This window comes from Eptatretus burgeri, chromosome 17, assembly GCF_056783735.1.
Source record: "Eptatretus burgeri isolate ZD-2024b chromosome 17, Ebu_testis_v1, whole genome shotgun sequence".
In the NCBI taxonomy this organism is placed as follows: Eukaryota; Metazoa; Chordata; class Myxini; order Myxiniformes; family Myxinidae; genus Eptatretus; species Eptatretus burgeri.
The window spans coordinates 15,780,858-15,801,664 of NC_140977.1; the positions used below are offsets into that span (position 1 = coordinate 15,780,858).

General features: G+C 36.5%; 1 protein-coding gene across 1 annotated transcript in view; it reads left to right on the forward strand.

Annotated features, from left to right (window-relative positions):
- LOC147009390 (uncharacterized) overlaps positions 1 to 20,807 on the forward strand; it is a 234,976-nt gene that overhangs the window by 109,443 nt on the left and 104,726 nt on the right. The gene's annotated exons all lie outside the window — the stretch shown is intronic.

The following is a 20,807-nucleotide window of genomic DNA, read 5'->3' on the forward strand; positions in this document are numbered from 1 at the left end:
TAAATTTTAAAACTCTGAATTTTAGCTACTCTCAATCCTTCTCTCAAAAACTGTTTCAAGCTTCTCTGATGCAAAACATATCCCTCTTTATCATAGAATGTTGTTAATAACTTTTTTGTTGATTTGCCTTTAATATTAAAACTTTTATGATATTCACTTAACCATTCTTTCTTTGGGGTTTCTTTCTCACATGCAAAAGGAAGGTCTTTATGCTTATTATGAAGATCACTCGGGTACCTCAAATCAACTTCAAAATAATAACCTTCTTCTTCCTCATTCAATTCCTCTTGAGAAGAAATAACAATATTCATCAAAGCCTTTTCATAATCCTTTTCTTCCACCCACTCTAATTTACCATAAGGCAGAGATTGAGACATTGCCCATCCATACAAATTATTAGCATCAAAATACATCTAATAATTACTATCTTTTTCACTATAATAATTTGGAAGATACTTATTATTTGCTTTAGCATATCGTTTTGAACATACTTGTGATATTCCACCTCTCTTGGACTTCTCAATCATCAAAAGCATATCGACATCACTGATTAAATCGATATCTTGTTTTGTCATTTTCAACAATGCACTCCAAGCTAAACCAGGAGCTGTGAAATAGTGGGCAGGATCTAATCCATAACAATTTTTATTATGACAGAGTGATCTAAAAGCTTCAAACACATCAGCAAACAATAAAACATATGTTTTTAGATAGAAATCATGATATTCTCCAAGGTTCTTTATCTTAAATATTTTCCAAATTTTTTGCACGTGTTTATATTCCTTATCACTTATCTCCTTTTCATAAAGGTAATTATAGAAACTTTCTTTTGAAGGAAGTCATGTTTCTTTAAATCTTATAAATGAATCCATATAATCATAAGGATAAATTCCCTTACTTGCAAGAATTTTATCTTTACTTTGAATATTATTCCTTGTTTGAATTCCCTCTCTAGTTAGAATTTCCTCTTTAATCAGAATTTCATCTTTAATCAGAATTTCCTCTTTAGTTAGAATTTCATTCATTGTTTGAATTTTCTTTATAATTAGAATTTCATCTTCAGGTAGAATTTTGGCAATAATTTCCTCATTAATTAGAATTTCCTCTTTACTTTGAATTCTCTCTTTAATCTGAATTTCCTCTTTAGTTAGAATTTCCTCTTTTGGAAAGAATGAATTAAGATTTGGAAAAGAGCCCGTGGAGCTTAGATTTGATGCTCGGTCGGCTAATGGTGTTCCCATAAGCTTGCAGGAATCTAGAAACCTAATACGAGTTAAAGGTTTTGTGAATATCATTTTTGTAAATGAAATATATTTTTGACTTGTGTTTGTTTTGGCAGAAATATTAACTGGTGTTTTTGAAAGTTCATTAAAAAATACATGTGTATCATAGTTGGCGCTGTTGTGAAGAAAGACTGGAATAAAAGAAGGACATTTAAAATTAGGATTACAACAGGAATGAGTGGGACCTTTATATTTACCAGTAAGATGACAATGATCCCCAACTTTAGACTCCTCAATTTCCTCCTCACAAATATGACAGATATTGTTCATTCTAAATTCTAATTTTTCTTCTTCGGTTAATTTCATCAGTTCATTTGTTTCTTTCATTAATTTAGTTCGTCTTATACAATCCTTTTCTAATCGTTTTACAAACTCTTGTGAAGCTTTTTCCCACTATAATGTTCAAGTTTATTATACTTTTCTCCAACAGATGATTTGATATAATAACAGAAACCACAAGGAATATGTTTTTGATATTTATTTGTATGTGATTCTTTTGGATTAGAAGCAGTATTTATCTTTTTTAGGATACATTCAAAATCAGCATATATCACAAATGGGTGCATGATAGATTTATTATAATCTTCAAAAGAAATCTTTTCACCAGGTTTCGGCATTGTAATTACAGCTGATTTATGATTACTACAATATTTTGAATGTTGTTCTAATCGTTCTTTTGTATGAAATTAATTAAGACATCGCTTATAAGGATATATTTTGTTTGATGTTCTGAATACCTGAGAAGAGATTAATCTTGATAAATTATTGATGTATGTGTAATGTGAATTCTTTCCAACACTAAAATATAAAAGATCAATGTGTGTTTCTTCATTTTTATCGTTGTTTGAAATTTTTAATATTTGAACTTTGTTTTTATCCGTTAATCCATATACATTAATAGAAAGATTATTCTTTTTCTCAAATTTAGGAATATCTGTTAGTGGCATTGGGAATTTAAAATCTTTAATGTCCAAGGTATTCTCATGTTTCATATATTGTTTTACTCTTTCTGAATTACATTTTGGTGGATGTAAGTGAGCAAGAACAGACCAGAGAAAACATTTATTATCATTGTTCTTAATATTGTTGCGAATTCGCGCCCGCCGGCATTCGAACGGCCACGTAACTCGAATCGCTGCACGTTGCCCACCGGACGGATCATTCAGTCGTGACCCTCTCGGAACAACGCCGGGAGCTAGTCATGGGTGGGGGTTTAACCTCACCACGATCGTGCCAATTGCCCACCCGCGCAGGATAGGGTTGCTCGCTAAATTTGATCTACTTATATACCTGCGCGAATGGTCGACCGGGCGATCGTACCACGCCACAGGCCGACTCCGGACATGAACCGCTTAAGCGGTCCGTTCTGTGCTACAGTGATAACCGAGCGGTGTTATCGTCGGCCTTGACGGTTCCGATTAATTACCGGGATGTTGAACCCACTACGAACCCCTTACGTTAAGCAAGATGGAGAGTCAACCAAAGGAAAGGACGCAGCGAAACGGGGAACAAGTTCACACAATTACGTTTAATTCACACACACCCAGACAAGCACGGAAGGCACGTATTTGCAGTTACAATAATCAAAATGCACATATAAAGCGAAAGAAGAGTTAAAACCGAATACGCGCACACACGGCAACACTTAAACAGTTCTACTTGTCGGACAGGCGCCACCCACCGTCATTTACACAAACCCAAAGAAAAGAAAGAAAGGAAGTCGCGACTTCCCTTTTGTGGCTGGTGAGTCCCTCTTCCACTACTGTCAGCGTGGTCACGCCTGGCCCCGACTCCTCTCACGGTCTGCGAGCTCTCTCCGGCATGGTGCACCGAGCTCGTGCCGCGCGTAGCTCGCGTCGTCCGCCCAACAGCTCGGACGGGGTTTTGGGGAAATGGACGGGGTTTCCGGCGCTATCTCCGCGCGGAAGCGGGGTCTCGGGACTGCACTGACAGAAGACCAGACCAGACCATCAGCCAAGACGAACGACGAGATCAGCTCCAGGACGAAGAGGAAGAGGACGAGGAAGAGGAAGCACGCCCCGCCCGTGTCCGACTTTAATAGCGCGGGGCTCCGCCCTTCACTCCGCCCCGTTTTCGGCTCCACCCTCCTTTGAGAGGGTTCTGGAAAGGGGCGTTCCCTCACCCCAACCGCCTCACGCTGTCCATCCACCAATTGGTGGCGAGCTGCCCCTCCCTCTTCCCTCACACCAAGCGCGGGGAAGAATGGCGGGAAAAACCCACCAGCATCGTTGGCGGTTTCTGTTTGTTTGAAATCAAAGATTGGGAAAGAAAAACGACTAACTGGAGGATCGCAGCCCAAATGGATCACATAAATTCCCTCTATACAACGGGTTTGGGCTAACTACACATGTACCTATGGAGATATCTCACCTGAGGGCCCTTTATGGTGTAATGCGAATTTCCACAGCCATAACAATATTAACAACTGCCTTCTTTAGTTATATTTCTTTTGGTAATTCAATATAAGAAGAAGCTTTGAGAGGGTTTGATTTTAGAATGTGTATATCTAAAAAGATGATTTTTTAAATATTAAATCCACTTCCTATCACTGTATTATCAACATCCTCCTCTTGTCTTGATAGTTCTTCATAAACCCCACGATTCAAAAAATCTTGAAATCATGTTATAAAATGAAGATCTGTTCTCATATAAGGAGTTTGTTCTTCATCTTGTCTTTTCATATTCATTTTCACTCCCAAATAAAACTTTAAAGTTTTCATTTCTTTTCATGTCTTTTTAATAACTTTTTCAACATCAGGTTTCACTATTTAAATTGATTCAGCTATTGATGATGGACCGGATTCTCCAAATTGAAAAATCCTTATTTTTACATGCCCTTTAAATGCCCCATCAGTGTTTTCAATTTAATAGTCTCCCTTTGCTTTAAACTCATTTTTCTTGTGTTTTTGTGATTGAAGATGTCTATTATAACTACTCTTCAAAACATCCTTTGAGCAGATATCACAATGTTTTCTTTCCAACTCAAGAGGAGATATTTGATGAAATAGATTAAATGTGTGTTTGTTGGTTAGGAGGTGTTTTCTATCATGTTTTTATATTCGTGATTACAAACATCGCAGTACGTTGTATTCAGCATATTTATATAATAAAACTTTGCTTAAAATAAAATTTTCTTGATGAAAATTTTGTTTATTTTACAGGTGAATCTGTGCTTAAAACAACTTTATCCTCCAACTTTTTCACTTAATAAATACAATGTTTCAAGACACAAAAGACAAGTTTCAATCAATCTCTTCATTTGTAAAAGATACTGAGAAATATGTGAAGGTTGTAAAATTGAACAAAGATAAATATAACAACTATTGGAAACAAACAATTATGGTAAATAATATGAGTTCTTCAATTTCCTTCAGTGGAAGGGCTTTTAGTATACCTGGAAGAACATCAATTAAAATATCTCCAACAAAAGTTTCTCCTCTCCTTCTGGTAATATATTCAAAACTAGAAAAAGCAATGAAACAAGAAAAAGTATCAAAAAATACAAACTTTATGGATGAAGCTTGAGAAAGAAAAGATAAGACCATCTGTAATATGCAAGGAGAAATTTGTATTTTTTTCAACAACCCAAAAGATATAAATCCTGATGAAATAAAGGATGTTAATATATCAGGTGAAATGACATTTCGTTCAATTGTAGTTAAGGATCATTTTAAAATTACCTTTAATATAAAAAATGTAGCAGTTTAATCTGTTAATGAAAAAAGTATATAGATATCGATGGTAATGTTTTTTCTACGAATTAAATATGAGTCAATATTCAACTGAAGATTTTGAAGATTATGAGAGTGATTATGATACCGAGAGTTTGCATTCAAACGATAGTTATGATACCGAGAGTTTGTGTTCAAATGATAGTTATGAAAGTATAGATGATTCTGAAAGTATCGAAGATGAATTTCAGTTTAAGTAAAGTTTGACTTTATAAATATAAGAGACTTCCCTGATTCTCCATATGACAAATTTGAGAATTGTCCTGCATGTGAAAGACGGGGATTAAACACAGTCAAAAGCCTATAAGCAATGTATATTTTGTGATTATCCACTAATTAATGACAACAAAAAATTTAAAAAGGAAAATAATTCTTTTAGATTCATACCAAAAATGAATTACTTTACAAGATTGATTGGAGAAATGAATGTAAATATGAGGGTGATAACACACCTTTCCTTACAAGGGAAGAAACTGAATGTCTTCGAGAAATGTTCAAAGGATTGTTGTTATATATTATTCATGGATGTGATTTTCAGGGAAATATCAACACAAGATATTGCATAAATAAAATAATGGATTATCTTGAAATTAAGCCTGAACTTAGGATAAAATATAGAGTTTCGAAAAAAGCCAACAATAAATTAAATAACCTGTTTTCCAAATTTATAAATGAATGATTTTTTACCCATTTGGGAAAATAAGATAAAATTTAACAATCATAAAAATTTTCCAAATTCATTAAGATGTCTCATAGTTGGTTCAAGCGGATGTGGAAAAACCTGCTTACTTTTGAAGATGCTCCTGACTGCCAACTTTTTAGATTATGATAATTTAATAATTTTCACAAAGTCGAGTTTTCAACCAGAGTATCAACTACTCTCACAAGGTTTTAATGCTGGTCTTCAAAAAGAAGATATAATCGGTTTATATAAACTTCAAAAAAGCCAAAATGATTATAACATTGAAGATATAATTCAACCATTTTGTAACACACAGGGATGTAAAAAGAAATCAAAACCGATAACTTGTATTCTTGGTGATAATACAGATGATATTCCGTCTCCCCAAGATTTGGATAAATCTAAAAAGAACCTCGTTATCTTTGATGATTGTGTTAATGAGAGAAACCAAACGGTAATGGACAGCTACTACACAAGAGGGAGACATTCGTCTTGTAATTGTATTTATCTTCGTCAATCGTACTTTCAACTTCCTCGTCGTTCCATCAGAAACAATACTAATACTTTTATTTTATTCAAGTTAAAGTCAGTAGATATAAACAATTTTTGAGAGACAATTGTTCTACATTGTGCAGTAAAAAGGAATTTTTTGGATTACATGAAGCACACTACTGAAAAATATTAATATATTGTTGTGAAACAAGATGAGATATTAAATGATATTTTCCAATGAATAAATGGATGCAAAAGAAAGAGCAAGAAGATTTAAGGAACATCAAGAGTTGGTTTCAAAAGTTGTAAAACTAGAGGAAGACATAAAGAAGAAACGCAGACAGAAACTAACGGGCGAAGAAGCATTTGAAAGGAAACAAGAGAAATTTTTTACACCACTTTTAAAAACTTCCCGAGAAAAAATTAATGATGTTTCCACAGTTCCCACAGTAGAATTTTCTCCTAAAAAAACTTCAAATGTTAAAAGATTTTGATCAAATTACTGAGGAAGAATTAGAGCATTTAGGAGAATTAGAATATCATGATGAAGGTTTATTTCAACAACTGGAAGAGATTAATCGACCCCCTGATTATATTGTGAATGCTCTTCAAAACATTGAATATTCAGCGGATTCAAAAGCCAAAGCAGGACTCATTCCAACAGAACAACCAGCAATATTTCATCTTGTTCAAGAAAAGGTATTGATATTTAATGATGAATTAAAGTTCTTGGGTTCTGCTCAACCCCATGTTATAGTAACTCTGAGATTAATGTTTCTTCTCACAAAAGATGGAAGACAAGGTTCAACTGTGAGGGATGAATCAAAATATATTGATAAACCATTGGATATGAAAAATAATGACGATAGAGTATATATTGATCTGCTGAACACTCTTAATTATAGGGTTAGTATTTCTGGTAAAAGTAGGAAAAATGAGGAGAAACACATAATTCAGGCTTTAAGCATCCTTGGTTCAGGTATTAGTTTTCTTCCAAATGACCGATCGCAATTAGTTAATAGACTGTTATTGTTGTGAGGTAGTAAGAAAGCTGGAAATAACAATTGTTTTAATGAAGCATCAGCCATTTTAGACCAGTTGATGAACATGAAAATAATTAATAAATCTCAATATAAAGACATTTTATCTCATTAAATAAGATGAGAAGCACAATCCTGAGTTTTAATTTCACAACAAGCGACCACACATCTTCATTCCCTTACCCACTACAACTTGACCCAACAAAAGAATATGAGGCATCTTTATTGTCCATGGAAACTTATAATACCTTATTTAATATAACTGATAAAAATGACAAGTTTAGTTAAAATCCGGGAAGTGGATACAAAACGATAACAGTCTCACCTGGAGCATATGAGATTTCTCAAATATCTTCCGAAATTGCTCGTCTTATGAAAGAACAGGGTGATGAACCAAAAATATTGTAACAGACATTCATAAACATACTTCAAAATCAACGATTAAACTTCAAAATAACTACAAGGTTGATTTCACAATTCATAATTCATTTAGAGAGTTATTGGGTTTCTCCTCAAAAAAGATTGAAACGAATGGGACGTTTTACAGTGATAATGTCATTCAAATATCCTCAGGAATAAATTCCGTATTAATTCACTGTGATTTGATTGATGGTGCTTATTATGATGGAATAAAAACAATTACAATATTTTCATTCAGTGCACACTCAACCCCAATTGGTTATAAATTCAATATGGAAACCAAAAATTTCGTTTATCTCCCTGTGTCAGGAAAAAAACATACACAGAGTAAATTTTAGGCTAATCGACCAAGATAATCGTATGATTTCTTTTTATGGGGAAGTTATACCCATCAGAATTCAACTACGTGAAGTTTTCCAATAAATATATAAATACGATGGTTATTGTGAGGAAACACGAGTTGGGAAAATAAAAAATAATTAGAGGGGTTGGGATGTTCCTTTCCCCATACTACAAGGGCGAAGGTATGTATCTTGGTAGAGGATACTATAAACCTACGAGACAAAGGGGTGTCGGACATCAATGTCGAGGAGATGGGATAATTGATACTCCAATGGGTATCGGTTCAACTATTCTTAAACAAAAAGACCTAATTGGTTCAACTGCTTCTGCTGTGGGAAATGTAGCAGGTGCTATAAAGAGTATAAAAGATGCCCAAAAGGAATCTCATAAATTACAAGCAATAAAAGAAATTAAGAAAGGCAATACTCAGTTGTCTCCCCAAGAACGACAGAAAATAATTTGAATACTTGGATCAGGGTTTCAAAAGTTTTAACATCTTTTTTCCTAAATAAATACAAGTATGGATGCAATTGATAGGATCTATGATTTGGATGATACTATTATTATCTCAAACTCCACTAAAAAAGAAGATGACTTCAAGGTAAATGCAATAACTGGAACAGACTGGAATGCAAATGGCACAAAAAGTTTTGAAATAAATAATCAACAAACCTATTTGAATCTATCCGAAAGTTTCTTGTTGTGTAAATTTCCATTCACTAAGGTTGGGAATAACACAAACGCTACACTCGTAAATGATTTCCTCTGGAAAATGTTTGATAGTGTTCGTTTGTACATTGGAACACAACAAGTTGAAGCGGTTGATTATGTCTCTGCTGTATCTGAAATAATGAAATTTACACCATCTTCATTCGGTGATAGAATGGGAAAAGGGGCTGTCGAAGGTTTTATTCCTGATATGTCAACGGGAACAACCACAGACCCTGGATATAATCAAAGGAAAGGAATGTATAATGATGATACAAAAGCAGGTAATAGTTTTACTGTGGCAGTTCCTCTTCAAGGTATATTTGGATTTTGTGATCATGATAAAGTTCTGTATGGTGTTAAAATTAGATTTCAACTACAAAGGAATGATAATGAAAATAGATTACTTTTTGGTTTTGGTAGTGCTTTTGGTAAGCAGAATAAATATGTAATTGATGAAATGAGTTGGTATATTAGTGAATATACTCCTCATCTTAAAACAGAAGAGATGTTGAACAGAAGACTGAACTCAAAGAAACCACTCGGTGTATCAGACCTCAAACGAAGATGTCAACATTGAAAACTCAACCAAACCACTTACACGTGGAATTTGGGTGTTCTGGAAGGAAATCCACGATATCTGTGGATCATTTTTAAAAAGCAAGATGGTGATACTGCGACTGATAAGAATAATGCATTGAGTGATAATGCTGAGGTGAAACAACTTCGTGTTTCTCGAGTTGTAACATTTTACCCACGAGATATATTGCAAATTAATTGGGAAAAAAATGATTTTGTTGAAACATACAAGTCTTACCAACAGGTGTGCAAAAGTAATGGAAATAAAGAACCTATTTTGGATATGACAGCATTTAAAAGTTTGTATACAATCTATGCGTTTGACCTGAGTGCTCAAAAGGAAACGATAAAGTCTAATCGAGTGGATACTTCCCTATACATTGAAAGAGGAGAGAGTGAAGAAGTTGATGCATATTGTTTGCTTTTGGAAGAAATAGAATTACAGATTAATGCAGATAATAGTGTTATGATTAGTCTCACATAATTTTTTGTTAAATAAATGAGTGGCAAAGTACCAACTGGGTTATATGTTAATCAAATCAATCTTCATAAACTATCATCTTGTGTTCAAAATCAAAAGCCTTGTCCGATTAACGTTAATACAATTCAGAGAAAAGGAGCAGTTAGAATTGATGTTTTGCTCACAAGAGAACAGGTTAAAATCTTTAATGAAAGTGGCTCACTTAAAATTAAAATGACAAAACCATTGTTGAAAAAATATTCAATAAGAGAGACGAGTGGAGGATTTCTCAAATTTCTAATTCCTTTATTTGCTGGTTTAAGTGCGGTTGAACATTGACGGGTGGTATTTCAACAGCGGTGAAAACTGCCAACGAAAGGAAGGCTCAACTCCAGGCTCAAAAAGAATTGGAAAGACATAACAAAGAGTTGGAGAAACAAATTAGTGGTGTAATTGTAGATTTTGCTGAAAAACTTGAAGGTCTGCCTGATAAAGCGAGATTGTTAGTTGGAGATATGCTTTCTTCTATCGCACAAGCAGGTGTAAAATTAACTAAAAGGGGTCATGGATTATATCTTTCTAATAAATAAATGAGCACTGATGAGTGGTTTAAAGAATTTGGAGAGAATACAACATCAAATTTACAACTTGTCAAATATTGTAAGAAATTAAAAATTCATAATGTGGTTATTTGTATGAGAGATAAATTAACAAATGTGCCTAAACATACAAAGAATATTATTATGAACTTAGAAGATAATAATAGGAACGGTTCTCATTGGGTTTGTATTTTTAATAATCAAGACAAATATTATTTTGATAGTTTTGGTCTTCCACCACCTGTTGAAGTCATAAAATTCTTACAGAATGGTGTTTATCAAACATTTCAAGTCCAAGAATTAAATTCCAAGTGTTGTGGTCAATTATGTCTATATGTGTTATTTCAACTCAACAAAAATAAATTTTTTTATGACATTTTTTTAATCTAATATAAAACACTTATGTTGGTAAAGATGGTTCTATCTTTGGTGTATCCCAAGAACTGGATATTGATTTATCAAATTATTACACAAAGGCGCAGGCTGAACGACATAAATATAATATAACCAAAAATATGAATATGAAAAATGCTTATAAATTAAAAAAATATCCAACCCCGACTGACGCGAATGACTTGGTGAGATTAAGTGATTTGTCACAATATATATCCTTAAATAAAACGGCCGTGTATTCCAAAGATACAGAAGTGTTGATTTTATCTCCAGGTCATACAGAATTCACAGTTCGAATTAAAATAAATTTTTATAAAGAAGGGCGTATCGTTTGTATGAGAATAGAACAATGGGGGTATGATATGAATGGTTTAGGGTATTATTGGTCATTTAAAATTGACCTAAAAGACCTGGAGCAATTAAATCAGTCTCCTAAGGAAGAATATTATCCACTTGGTATAGAGAATGAGTTTTGGGGAGCCACGATCAGTAAACAACAAATAAAAGAATTTAATAAGGGTAAATATAATAATGGTTTTGCCCAAGTTTATATTATGAAAACAGAAAAACAGGATTACATATAATAAGTAGGGAAATACAAAATGATTTAACTATGGGAAGATGGGGAGGTGTTTCGTGTCATAATATTATTCTAACATATATTTCTAATACATAAATGATGGCAAGAAGGCTTCAAGAAAATTATCATTTCTGTGTCCAAGCATACCTTCAAGAAAAGGGTATTCAGTATTTTAATAAATATGTTCTATAACATAAGAATGAGGTATTTTCAATAAAAGATTGGCATTATGCTGATGTTGATAAACCGATAACTTTAGATTTAATTAGAATGTTAATTTATGAAAAAATTATAAGGTTAAGAAAACGTAAGGCTCTTTTAGAAATTCAGAAGAAATTTTATTGGTTTCCTGTTGTAAAAAATATTAATTTGGATACAGGAATAACAAGAAATCCTGATGAATATATGTATGATATTCTATGGGGTGTAAGCGATTCAAGGATAGTAAGGGATGAGGAAGTTGAAGAGAGAGAAGGAGGAAAGAGAGAAGAGGGAGGAAAGAGCGAGAATAAATAAATATCAAAATATGGAAACCAGTGAGTAAAAAAAGATTGGTGGTATTACAGAAAATAACTCAACCCACCGAGGAGGAAAAAAATAATTGACAAGTCTATTAGCAGTATTTTCGAAAAGACTGTTGACATTGTTTTCATGGAGAGGATATTATTGTTGATTAAAGTTTTTTATTTTTTCTTAAATAAATGGAGGAGAGAGAGTGAAGGCATTTCTAATGATTCTTTATGTTTTAAAAATTAAAATTCAAATGTGCATGTTGGAAACTAAAAAGGTTTTTGCACTCTGTCGGAATTTTTCTCATAAATAAATGAGTTATTGTCTCAAATGTAAAAAGAAAACTCATACTAAAAATATCTCATATTTTAAAAGTAAAAATAACAGGGTTATACAAAAAGGTATATGTTCAGTGTGTGGTTCAAAAAAAAAATCAATTTATCTCCAAACAAAAACTCGGAGGAGATATACAAAAGTTTTTATCAGGAATTAAATTTACAACTACTGGAATACCGGGGGAATTACATCTACTAGGGTATTCTTTCTGTGGTCCAGGCACAAACTTGGATAAACGATTATATGAGGCAGACAATCCTAAACCATGGAGCAAACCCATCAATAGGGTTGATGAAGTGTGCATGAGGCACAATATTGATAATGGGAATACCACAACGTTGGAAGAAAAACATGAAGCCGAGAGAGAAATGTTGTATAATTTGTCTCTGATACAAAATCCAACCTTGAGAGAAAAAGTTGATAGGTTCATCGTGAAGAAGATGATCAGTGCTAAATTGAAACTTGGACTTGGAAATTCAAAAAGCTTATAGGCTCTAATGATGTCATTAAGACTGAAGAGCAATTAGCTGATGAATTACATAAACCAATATGCACAAAGTTTCAGAGAAGGAAAGTTTATTCCAAAGAAGTTGATTATATCTGGTCCGCTGATTTGATTGAACTCAATAATGATAAGGGGTTCAAGTATTCTTTATTGATTTGTTTTGATTTGAGGAGTAGATACGCATGGGTTGTCCCTTTAAAAAACAAAACAGGTAATACTCTTATGTTAGCCTTTCAACAGATATTTAATAAAAGTAAGAGAAAACCAAAAAAATTGTGGACTGACGAGGGTAGAGAGTTTTATAACAAGACATTTATGAATTTTCTAAGTTGTTGAATGAACAACATTTCTCAATTGTTGAACATTTTAATCGTACCTTAAAAGAGAGACTATATAAAAAAAATCACACAACTCGGTTCACAACAATGGTCATCTTTTATTCAGGATATTGTGGATAAGTATAATAACACGATTCACACGTCAACAAATATGAAACCATCAGAAACATTTACAAAATGAAAATATGAAAAACAGATTAATGTCAGAAAATCTAAGTTCAAAGTTGGTGATATCGTAAGAATATAGAGGTGGAAATCTCATTTTGAAAAAGGTTATATAAAACGATGGACAAACTAACTTTTTAAAATTGTTTATGTAATAGATACGGTTCCTTGGACTTATAAGATATATGATTTAGAAGGGGAAGAGATTTTAGGTTCATTTTATTCACAGGAATTACAAAGGATAAATTGAAATTTTTTGACTCCGCCCCTTTTTGACTCCGCCCACACAAACCCCACCCACATAAACCCCACCCCACACAAGCTCCACACAAACCCCACCCCACACAAACCCCACAAAGCTCCAGACACAAGCTCCACCCACATAAACCCCACCCCACACAAGCTCGACACAAACCCCACCCCACACAAACCTCCACACAAACCCTACACAAACCCCACCACACACAAACCCCCCACAAGCTCCACCCACATTCATCATATTCACATAATTAGTGATTCGTTAATTAGTTCCCCACACACAACATGTTTATTTAATTAAAAAATTATCCACCCATCCACCCATCTCTCCACCCATCCATTTATCCACACAAACCTCATCCACATAAGCCTCATCCACATAAACCCCTCCCACATAAACCCTGCCCACACAAGCCCCACCCACATAAACCCTGCCCACACAAACCCCACCGAAGCCCCCACCCACATAAATCTTGCCCACACAAACCCCACCGAAGCCCCCACCCACATAAACCCCTCCCACACAAGCCCCACCCACATAAACCCTGCCCACACAAACCCCACCGAAGCCCCCACCCACATAAACCCCTCCCACACAAGCTCCGCCCACATAAGCCCCACCCCAGCCCCGCCCACATTTACCCCACCCACACAAGCCCCTCCCACACAAGCCCCACCCCCCTCATCCCACCCCCACCCTTCCCCACACAAACACGGGGAGGGGAGGGCGTGGGATGAGGGGGTTATGGGTCGTTAGGGGAACACACCTACCCCCCCCCCTCTCTCTCCTCTTCATGTCTTGATTCTTTTTTTGTAATTCAAAATCAAGTAATTGTAAACAAAACAAATGTCTCACCGTTGGTTTAATTCTTTCGAGATCAGAGGCCGTGATAAGACTTCGTACCAGTCATTAAAAATGTTTTTCAATTCTCTTCTAAGATCATTGACGACTTCAATAAGAGCATTAATTTCATGCACCTCATCGTGATATGTAAACTCCACTTCTTCCAAGGACCTGCCAGGAAAAAAAAAAATATCAGGATAATCACGATTTAATTTATAATCAATTGCTTCATCGTTCAAAGAGGAACCCGTACACAAGTTTACCAACTTTGTGGTGAGCTGTTTTCTTCGTCGGAAGAAAGAGAGTCCATGTCTCAGTTTTTTTACCATTGGTACAAGGTGGCAAAAAGATCAGAGGCCGTGATAAGACTTCCTCTTCAATAAGAGCATTAATTTCATGCACCTCGTCGTGATATGTAAACTGCTCTTCTTCCAAGGACCTGCTAAGAAAAAAAAAATCAGAATTATCACGATTTAATTTATAATCAATTGCTTCATCATTAAAAGAGGAACCCATACACAAGTTTACCAACTTTGTGGTGAGCTGTTTTGTTCGTCGGAAGAAAGATCGTTCATGTCTCAGTTGTAAAAATGAAAATCCCGTCTGGCAGAAACTTTGTCTGGCGAATCACTTATAAGGCAACGATGAGGAAATTGCCCAATCATCGGGTGTGGCCACAGGAAATTATGCTTCGGGCGAGACAGCTTGGAAAATAATTGGGCGATATATTCTCAAATTGTATGAATCATTTTCAAAACATACTTAAAATGCCCTAAAATGATTTTGATTAAACTTATGTTTAAAAGCCTGTTAGTGTTCTGATTTAAAATATAAACATGAGGCCTTGTCTCTCACAGAATAGTTCCTATTTTTTTCACAGCATGACTGTCCAAAAACACTTCCTCATTTTCACGGTACGAACTGAAAACATTTGAAACAAAACTTTTTTATGGCGTGGTTTATGCAAAAAAATGATATGCACCTGAGAGGGTGGTCAGATGAGATCAATGAGAGAAGTTTATCATTTCATCATGACACAAAAGGGGTATCTTGAAAAATATAAAGATTCAAATGTTTTATTTTTAAATATTTTAGATGGGGATTATTTTGCAAAGAAAATTAAACTATTGAAGGAATTTGAGAATGAATAAATGTTTATAGGTTCAATGAGTGAGCTAAACAATATGCATTAGTTATTTGAAAAAGAGTGTCCCTTGGCTTACATGTTTCAGATATTTCTTCAGAATCACCTTTAACAAATCACATTACTACTTTGCTACTTGAACAAATCTTTATCTTGTTGCATTAGTTATTTGAATAGAGTGCCCCTAGGTTAAAAGGGGAGACATAAATATACCTTGGGATAAAAAGGTTGTTTACTTTTTAGGGAAAAAAATATGAATCGCTGAAAATCCCCCATTCACTTACATGGGGAAAAGTGAGCCAGAATCAGTATATTCACCCTACTAATCACATTTCTATATTTCGATCACATTTTAAAGTACAAATCTTTTTTTTTTGAATCTGCATATGAATTGGATCGAGAGCTCAGCACCCATAAATCTCTTCCAGCCGCACCAACAGCTGCCTTCACTCAGCTTGCCGGGCTGAGTAATTATAAATCCTCATAATGCCGGCGATAGCGAGCCTCCTAAATGGACTTCACTTCAAACAGACTCAGTGGAGAGGGTTAGCCCGTACAGGGAAAGCTCGAGACCTTCGCGTTAACAGCACTAAGCCAAAATGGCCACAAGCCAAAATGGCCTCGAGACTTACTTTGCATGTCACCCCAAGACTATCATGCATGCATCATCATTTTTGGTTCACAAGTCAGTGAGTGACCATTATATTCGTTATGGGTGTGTGTCTATTTGTCTGTCCCGAGCATAGCTCCATGGGTTTTGATCCGATCCTGATAAAATTTTGGTGGGAGGTTTATATCATGATCTAGTTGTGTTTTCTTGAGAATGGGCATGGTGCGCCCATTATGGGCGGAGCCATGCCCAAAAAACATGTGTTTTTAGGGGGTAGCCGATTTCAAGTTGCATCTCCGAGGGGGTTTGTCGAATCTGGCAGGGGTTTTGGTATTTAGTTAGCCCAATGGCACCTGCATAGCCCCACGGAGCTCGATTTTTCATTTTCGTCCCAAGGTCAAGTTCACAAGGTCACGAACTTAGAAAATGTCAAAAAAATCAATAAATTGGGCATCGAGCTACTAGGGTTTTCAACTGTTTCGAATGAAAGTTGGTATGCAAGTAGTGCTCTTCGAGTACTACAACTTTTGGTTAACGAGTCAGTAATTGGTTCACGAGTCAGAAAGTGACCACTATATTCGTTATGAGTGTGTGTCTGTCTGTCCCGAGCATAGCTCTGTGGGTTTTGATCCGATCCTGATAAAATTTGGGTGGGAGGTTTATATCATGATCTAGTTGTGTTTTCCTGAGAATGGGCGTGCTGCGCCCATTATGGGCAGAGCCACGCCCCAAAAACCTGTGTTTTTAGGGGGTAGCCGGTTTCAAGTTACATCTTCTCCGAGGGGTTTGTCGAATCTGGCAGGGGTTTCGGTATTTGGTTAGCCCAATGGCACCTGCATAGCCCCACGGAGCTAGATTTTTCATTTTCGTCCCAAGGTCAAGGTCACAAGGTCAAGGTCACAAGGTCACCAACTTAGAAAATGTCAAAAAAATCAATAAATTAGGCATCGAGCTCCTGGGGTTTTCAACTGCTTCGAATGAAAGTTGGTATGCAAGTAGTGCTCTTCGAGTACTACAACGTTCATCTTTACGTTTTTCCCGATTCCCGCCAGTTTGCCCGTGGCGTCCCCTCTAAGGTCAAAAAATAAAAAAGGCGAACCGTGTACATTGCTCATGAACCATCGCGTCTCCAGACTTGTTCATATTATTATTATTATTATTATAACAAGTATTCAAATGATGCTCCGAGGAGAACATCCATTTATCATGTATGCAACGTGCAGTGTTCAAAGCCAAAACAGCATACAAAGTTATTAATCAGTGAGAAAACCTGAGCCTTGATCCATTTGACTCCCACAGCTTCACCACAGCACGAGTACTGTCAGGGATTCTCACACGTAATCTGTCCCCAGACTCTCTTGCTGAGGTGGGTTTAATTACTTTATTTTATTTTATGAATGACCATCTCTCTTCACGCTTTATTTGTTGCAATATTATTTCTAACAAGACATTCATGTATGATATCGTCCCGTAAGTTTCAATTCCTTATCGAGCTCACAATCGCTTCCAATTCAGATTTTCACCAAGATTGAATTCACACACACACACACACACACACACACACACACACACACACACACACACACACACACACACACACACACACACACACACACACACACACACACACACACACACTCAATCCGGTTCCAAAACACTCAACAACATCTGCCCCGCACAATGAATCAACAACGCGTGAAGAATCGGTCGCCTCATTTCCTCTGGATTCGGTGTGTGCACCTCACCTCAACCAAAGTCTTCACAATCACGGTGACGACCAATCTCTATCTCCATTTTTCCGTCACACATGCATTTCCACAAGCTTTCATAGCCAAAATACACAATAGAGCACGTTTTATTCCAGTGAAATCTATTGGACTCGCACACGTTCCGTTTCGTTTTCCTCAGCACCACATGCAGATCAATGCAAATCAGTGTGCATACAAATCTGTCCAAAGAGGTAACTCCTTACGAATCCGTAACACCTCCACACGATACCATGCAACAATTTCACAGCAAGCAAACCTCCAGTGAGTACAATGAACAAATAGAAATACAAACAGGTAACTCAACAGACATTCATAACACTTATCTATTTCCCACTTAACCATTCCCCTTGCTCGTTTACCTTGCCCATTTACCTGGGTCGGAACTATTGCTTGCTCGCCTCTGGAGAGACTGCTAGCTGAACGCAGCCTTCAACGTGGCCTTTCTGTATCGGGTCTGCACTCCGAACCTATCACCCAGAGGAGCCCTATCTCTGCGTTGTGTCTGCACTCCCTTCTCTCCACTTTAAGTACTCCTCTGGCTCTTCATTATCCCTCCCATAAGCTTTCATAGCCAAATACACAATAGAGCATGTTTTATTCCAGTAAAATCTATTGGACTCCTCCAGAAGTCTGCATTTTCCTCCAGAACTTTCCTCAGGTGATTCAAACAATCCCCATCAAATGTACCATTCTCAGGAAAAGGCAATTTAACGTCTCTCACAGAATCTGGTCCGTATTTATCAAACATAGATAACACATATCCCTCTCCGTGGTGTGGGGCAGGTTGCCTCAGTATACACAATCGCATCACTCTTTCCAACAGCATTTCCCATCTTTCAAACCGTTAACAGGTCACAAATACCATATAGTATGTACTTCAATGTTGCGAAAATACAATAAATGCTCAAAAATACAATAAATGCTGGCCAGAAATACAATAAAGCAACTACAAAGTACTTTTCCTTCGAACCACATAACCTCAATCCACACAATCACATAACAATCACACTTTATTACACAGCAAGATCTGGGACTCGAACCCTTCTCTTAGTGCACAGCGAGATGGGACTCGAACCCTTCTCTTTGCTCAGGTGGGACTCGAACCCCCCCCCCTTTCTTTTGCTGTACCCAGTACAGCACAGTGAGCCGAGTAGCGAACTCGCTCAAGGTCGGGTGAAGACTCAAACTCCCCATACAGAGATCACTATCTCTATTCAGCACGCAGTTTTAAAGTGGACTCGAACCGCAGTGGACCCTGTCAAAGGATCCCCTCAGGCCTATCAATAAAATTCTCTGACATGTACTTTCCTTTGTTCGATGTACATTGCCCACTAAGAACAGCCTCTCCATCAGGGATTGCATCTCGTTGGCATTCGCCGTCCCTCCGGACCATGGACTGCCTCCAGGGATATAGTACATCCGTGTCACTGCACCAACTGATGAGGATGTTATTTCATTTCATAAGAAGGATGGAGCGATGTTATCTTTCATATAAAAGCGAAAAAGACATTCTTTGGTTGTTTGGTTATGATGCTACTCATCTGAGCTTCCAAGGTAAATCACGAAGAAACTTTATAGGATCGCATCAATTACCATAATACACCTTACTAGTGGTTTTCAACTCATTTTTCTCACATTTCATAACTTACTGGTTGCTGTGGGAGTCGAGAGGGAGGGGTGGGAGGAGGTTGGAGAATGGGTGTGGTGGGAGGCCAGAGGGGTTGAGGTGGGAGGAGGGCCCACCTTTTCCCAGCAACACCGGGTACCTTTGCTAATGTTAAATAAGGTGGTGTATCAGGGTGGTAATGTCAGGGCAGGTTTGGCCTCCTATATGTATATATATATATATATATATATATATATATATGTATATATATATATATATATATATATATATATATATATATATATATATATATATATATATATATATATATATATATATATATATATATATATATATATATATATATTGTTGCGGATTCGCGCCCGCCGGCGTGCGAACGGCCACGTAACTCGAATCGCGGCACGTCGCCCACCGGACGGACAATCCCGTCGTGACCCTCTCGGACTAACGCCGGGAACTAGTCACGGGTGGACCTTTCGGCCTCACCACGATCGTGCCAATCGGCCCCCGCGTGGGATAGGGTTGCTCGCCAAATTCGACCTACCTAAGTACCCACACGGAGGGTAGACCGGGCGATCGCACCTCGCCGCAGGTCGACTTCGGACACGGGCCACTTTAAGCGACCCGTTCCGTACTATCGGGATAACCGAGCGGTGTTATCGTCGGCCTCGACGGTTCGATTAATTATCGGGCGTTTTAGCCCACGACCAACCCTTTACGTGAAGTAAGATGGAGATTCAATAGAGGAAAAGACGAAGCGAAGCGGGAAAACAGTTCAACATAAAGCACATTTATTTCACGATGAACGGAAAGCACACATATACAATTACACCAAAAGCAAATGTAAAAGAAGAAGAAGAAGAAGAAGAAGAAGAAACACAATATTACACAAAAATCAAATATAAAAGAGAAACACAATGCAGATCTATTACCGACTACGCGAGCACACGGCAACACTTATGCAGTTTTACTTCACAGACGGCGCCGACAACACATATACCCAAAGCAAAAGAAAAGGACCGTAGTAGGGTAAGAATACTGATTCTGGCTCACTTTTCCCCATGTAAATGAATGGGGGATTTTCAGCGATTCCCTTTTTTTTCCCTAAAAATAAACCCCCTTTTTATCCCAAGGTATATTTATTTGTCTCCCCTTTTAACTTGGAGGTTGAACCTCATTGAATTGAACACCTGGGGGTTGAACAGCTCACTCATTGAACCTATAAAGATTTGTTCATTCTCAAATTCCTTCAATAGTTTAATTTTCTTTGCACAATAATCCCCATCTAAAATATTGACAAACAAAACATTTGAATCTTTATATTTTTTAAGATACCCCTTTTGTGCCATTACGAAATGATAAACTTCTCTT